Source organism: Harpegnathos saltator, unplaced genomic scaffold, assembly GCF_003227715.2.
Source record: "Harpegnathos saltator strain DR-91 unplaced genomic scaffold, Hsal_v8.6 scaffold676, whole genome shotgun sequence".
Classification (NCBI taxonomy): domain Eukaryota; kingdom Metazoa; phylum Arthropoda; class Insecta; order Hymenoptera; family Formicidae; genus Harpegnathos; species Harpegnathos saltator.
In genome coordinates, this window is record NW_020230511.1 from 502,501 (window position 1) to 507,691 (window position 5,191).

At 58.1% G+C, this 5,191-nt stretch overlaps 1 protein-coding gene across 7 annotated transcripts in view; it reads right to left on the reverse strand.

Annotated features, from left to right (window-relative positions):
• The window catches only part of msi (RNA-binding protein musashi), a 68,032-nt gene that overhangs the window by 10,766 nt on the left and 52,075 nt on the right, over positions 1 to 5,191 (reverse strand). Inside the window, exon 1 of one of the 7 annotated variants that reach the window (XM_025305141.1) lies at positions 2,142 to 2,371. The exons of the other annotated variants lie outside the window; for them this stretch is intronic. The gene's annotated coding sequence lies outside the window, so the exon portion shown is untranslated. Of the gene's footprint in view, positions 1 to 2,141; positions 2,372 to 5,191 lie in introns of those variants that run through there. 7 annotated transcript variants of the gene reach the window in all.

Consider the following 5,191-nt stretch of genomic DNA (forward strand, 5'->3'; position numbering starts at 1 on the left):
CGACGAGGTACGCGCTCTCATTACCGTCGCTCTGTCGGGAAAATCCTGCCGGACTGTGTTCGAGCCGGGCCCGAGGACGAGAAGGTTGCTGTGCAGGTATCGGCGGACGAACGCTGCAACGGAGATGTTTCTCCCGCGAGCGCGATCAAGCCCCGAGAGAGAGAGAGAGAGAGAGGTGTTCGCCCGCCGCCGGTATTTCGAGAGCGCGGTTCTTCCGCGATGGGATTTCGCCCCGATCGGTATTCTCGAATTGACTCTCTGCCGTCGTGCTCGGCACGACGGGGAAATCGATCGATGGAACACATTCCGGGTCGGATTCGGGCGGATTCGTCCGCTCGCTCGCTCGCTCGCACGAGCGGACCGAATCACAGACGCCAGCTGTGTTTTAGCGAGGAAATGCCGCAGGATAAAGCTCGAAGGGAAAGCTCTCTCGCTACCCTCTCTTTCCCTTCCGTCGATTAGACGGGATTCACACCAGGTCATTTTCATCGACGAGTCCACCGCCGTATTGATCGGCCCCGGATTCCTCAATTCTCCACGCTACTACTCGGGGTCTTATCGCGGCCTCGCGAAAATAAGGTCTGTCGGATCCTTCGACGACCACACGGAGTCGAGGCTACGCGTAAAGAGTCCTCGTCGTGCAGATTCGACGCTTGACGATTTTCCCAGTCGAATAACTCTCACGCGCCGCGAGATGGAAATGTCGTCGCGTGAGGCAAAAATTGAAGAAAAAGAGGGGAAAGGGAGAAACGCGTTTGACGCGGCTCCAACGGCCGATTAAGTTAGCGCCGTGTAGCTTGTTAATGGAACGATCGACAAGCTGCATCGTCATCGCGAGAAGAACACCCCATCGCCGCCGCCGCCGCGCGCGCGCGCGAGAGAGAGAGAGAGAGAGAGAGAGAGAGGAAGAGGAAGGGAGGGAGAGAGAGAGAGAGAGAGAGGGGGGGGAGGGAGTACATTGTTTTCTCCGTCTCGTGATATGCGACCGAGCGACCTGGAGCGACCGATCGTTTGCACGCACATTATCGAATTCGCGAATGTCCATAACGCAACGGGATAAGGTATCCTACACCGATGATCTCGATCGTCTTACACATTGCTACGAGCGTGCGTGAAAAAGCGCGCGAGAGAGGAAGACGTACAGACAGAGAGCGAGAGAGCGAGAGAGAGAGAGGGGGGGGAGGGAGAGAGAGACAAAAGAGGGAACGGTGGAACGAGGAGAGGGAGGGGTAACACACACAGAAGAGAGACAGATAGGGGGGTGGTGACCGGCGAGAACGTGTGTAGTTTCAGTATTTTCAGTATCGCTAGACATCCCAGTACCTAGCAGTCTCCGCGTCCGCCCCCAGCAACGTCGAGGGGTTGTACTCGGTCCCCTCTCGGCGCTATTCTCTTCCGCACCCTGTCCCCCCGTATTCCTCCCTCTCCGCACTCACTACCAGCGCACGTACACATACACACACACATGTACCGAGAGGGAGAGGGAGAGAAAGAGAGAGAACATACACATACACACCCACATACAAACACACAGGCGGGCGCATGCGTACGCACACACGCGTACGCCAGACGAGGATCATGTCGAAGACGAAGAGGGTGAGTCTCCCACGGTGGGGAAGGCTCGAAGGTAGGTACAAGAGCCCAGTCCTAGTGGGGGTGGAGAGAGGGTGCGGAGGCGCCGCCGCCACCGAGCGACGCAGTGCCGTCGGGACGCTCGACCGAATGATACGGCCTTCGCAAAGGGGTATTTTTCGCCGACCGCCATATCTCGCTCGTCGGCGACGATCCGCTCGACGGCTACCGCTGCCGCTGCCGCCGCGGCCGCCGCCACTGCCGCCGCCGTCGCCGCCGCCGCCACGGAGCAGCGAGGGTGGCGAGGGAGAATCGAGAGGGAGGCGCGCGCGCTCTGGTAGTAACCCGTTTTTCTCGCCTGCGAGAGGGATTACAGGAGACGACACTGCGGCGGATCGGCCCATCGGCCGGGGATATTGTCCTGTCACAGCAGTACGCCTTTAAAGAGTTACTGGTGTGATGGGACATTGTCCTCGTCCTGGTGGCTCTCACGTCACCACGTCACCACGTCACCACGTCACGCTCATCAGCCACGCTCTCGCGCTTCAGACAGCCAGGACGACGCGTACCTTCCTCGGCGCCGTCGCCGTCGCTCGAGAATACGCCAGCAGCAGCAGCAGCAGCAGCAGCAGCACTAGCAGCAGCAGCGAAATGTGGAAGAGAAAACAGCAGGAGAAAAGTGTGTCCCGCTTGAAGAGCAAAAGTTAGTGTCCGCGCGCGCGCGCTCTCCGTCTCTCCGCGAAGTCGGACGCGTTCCTCGCGATCGAAGGGGCCGACGGAGGGTGAAAGACCCAGTGGGGCGACACGGGCGAGGGATCAACGCGAAGCGCACGTCGCGCGCACCACGACGTTGGATTTATCTCGGTCGACTCGCCTGGCCAGCGGGACTCTGATAGCCCAAGGTGGGAACGCCCGACGTACGTCGACTCGACTGTTGTGCCGCGCGACGACGACGAGCGAGCGCGTTATCGTTCCCGATATCTCTTCTCCGCCGCCAACGTGGATACACCGCGCCATGGCGATGGTGTTTCCAGTCGATAAGGCAGCTTCCGAGAGGCGCGGCTGCTCCGACTCTGACGACTCTGCGGTCGATCCAAGGACTCTCTCTCTCTCTCTCTCTCTCTCTCTCTCCTCTCTCTCTTTCTCTCTGCCTCCTTTCGCTCTCGCCAACCGGACCCGGTTTACTCCGAGCGCGAGCATGACAGCAAAGCTAGCTTGTTCTCGTGCGAACAGTGAAATTCTTCTTCGTCTTCTTCGTCGTCGTCGTAGTCGTCGTCCCCGTTGAATCACGGTGGAACGACGGAGGCGTTCCGTCATCAGGACAAATATTTGCGTTGTGTGCCTACAGAGCCCCGGCAAAATGGCCGTGGCGTCCGTGGATATTCCTGCGCGTTATCGTCGCGCAGTGACCTCTCGGTCTCGTGGAGAGCAGCGATCGCGTGTTATTCGCGTTAATGGGCGGTTGGGAAATGGGGGAAGCAGCCATGGATTCTTCGTCAACGAACGAACGAACGAACGAATGAACGAATGCGAGCGCTGATGGCTCGCGAGCGTCGCGGAATGCCTCGACGACTGTCATCGATTACGGGAGCGCACGAAGGGGCTTGTGTTCCGATCGAAAGTCGGAGCTGGAAGAAGGTCGTAGATTGTAGCACAGTTTCGGTGGAGGTCGCGGATGTGTCTGCTCGTCTCCGCTGTGAGATCGATACTCGTATTATGAAATACGACAGGACTCACGAGAGAGAGACGAATTTCTTTCATCGCGCGGCTGGTGGGCGTCTCGCGCGTGGAGTCTCCGAAGAGAGAGAAAGAGAGAGAGAGAGAGAGAGGAGCGGAGGTGAGAGGGGGGAGAGAGAGGGGGCGGAGGAGGGAGAGACACGAGTCGCAATGTGACTTCAAGGGCTTCGTGTTCGCGGTCGTCGTGTTATATTTCGATTGTTATCTACTTTGCGAAACGTTGAACGGAATAGACGACGTGGAAGCGTACTTGCTGGCCGGCGAAGCGGAAAGCTCGCTCTACTCGCCGGTTCTTTATCTGCCATCTATCAATTTCGCGCTTGAACCGAATGCGCGACAGATAGGCGCGGGCCGTGCGATAACAACCGTTTAATAATTCGGCGGCCTTCTGTCTCCATTTACGCGACTTATTTACGAAATTAGAACGACGTGAAGGGGCGGAGTACAACGGGATCGATCAAGAGGTTAACGCTGCGCCTTCAGGTCGATCGTTTCCTCTTCCTCCCTCTCTCTTTCCGTCCATTGTCTCTTCGCACCCCCTCGGGCTTACTCGACTCCTTCTCGACCGCCAATTTCAACGGCAGGAAGCCACTCTCCTCCGAAACTCGGTCGTCGCGATCCACCTTGTTTTCCGAATCGTCGGAACGTCTCTCCAAAACGTCTCACGCTCATCCGAGGAACTCATCAGACACTGTAAACAATGAGCCTTGGTACAGGTTTCTGGTGAAACCGCAGCACAACGCAGTCGTGCCTCTCTGGCCGGCGAATCCCGCCGCCTGCGTGCGAGCGAATCTCTCTCCCCGTCCCTCCGTGGAGACGAGATCGCATAATAACCTCGTCGTCGGCTCCAAAAATACACCCTCGGCCCGCTCTGGTCTGGTTTTTAACCTTTCGCCGAGGAAATCCCGGAGGGTTTCTTTCCTCTCCTCCGCTCGAGTTAAGTAACATCGGATATCGATTACACCTGGACGTGTCTTAGACACTTCCGACTGGCGGGAAGTGACGCTTCTCCATTACGAACAGCGCGAAAATATCAGCGCTTCGCGCCCCACTCGGTCTCAGAAGGGAGATTTCGGCGCACGCGGCAACGACTTCTCGGCCAGAAGAGCTTCTTCACGGACGGCAAGTCTCGCTCACGAGGGTGCAACAATTTCCAGTTAACCTTCTGCCACGTTGTTCGCCGTGTCCTTCTACAATCGTGTCGTACACGACTCGCGACACCGGCGCGTGTCCACCCTACCGGTCTATCTTGGCGATTACCGCGACTCCAAAGTGGCGTCCCGCATGCGTCCGTGACGCTCCTCATGTTTTATTCAACGGCACCCTCACAGTCAACGTGTCCCCACGAGTGCGCGTTAGCGAGACTCGTGCGTGAAGTGTAACGGGGGTAACGACGGGCTAACGTTTAACGCGGAGGAGCGCGCGACGTCGCCGAGCTATAAAATTCTCCAAGCTGCAAACGGGGTGGAAAAGGGCGGCGGAGGGAGAAAGAGAGAAAGAGAAATGGCAGGAGAGAGAAAGAGAGAGAGAGAGACGGACTCTCAAGAGCGCGGCACCGCGGCCCGAGGAACGAAGCCAACGAACGAAAAGCACGTCGGGGATGTGAGCGCACGCACATCCTGAGCGAACGCACAATGGAAACGACATTCGCGACTGTTCGGGCGCATTTCAGCTCTCGCGACGTCCAAAAAAAAGACGAACGAACCGAATGCGACTATCGCGACAGACGTTCGCAGCGCTCGCCTGCGTTTGCGGTGCGCGCCCGACTTTGCGCGAAACGACCGCGAATGGTGGACGGACAATGGCTGCGGCCGGTGGAAGAAGCAGCCGAATTTGCGAACTCACTGCTCTCTCTCTCTCTCTCTCTCTCTCTCTCTCTCTC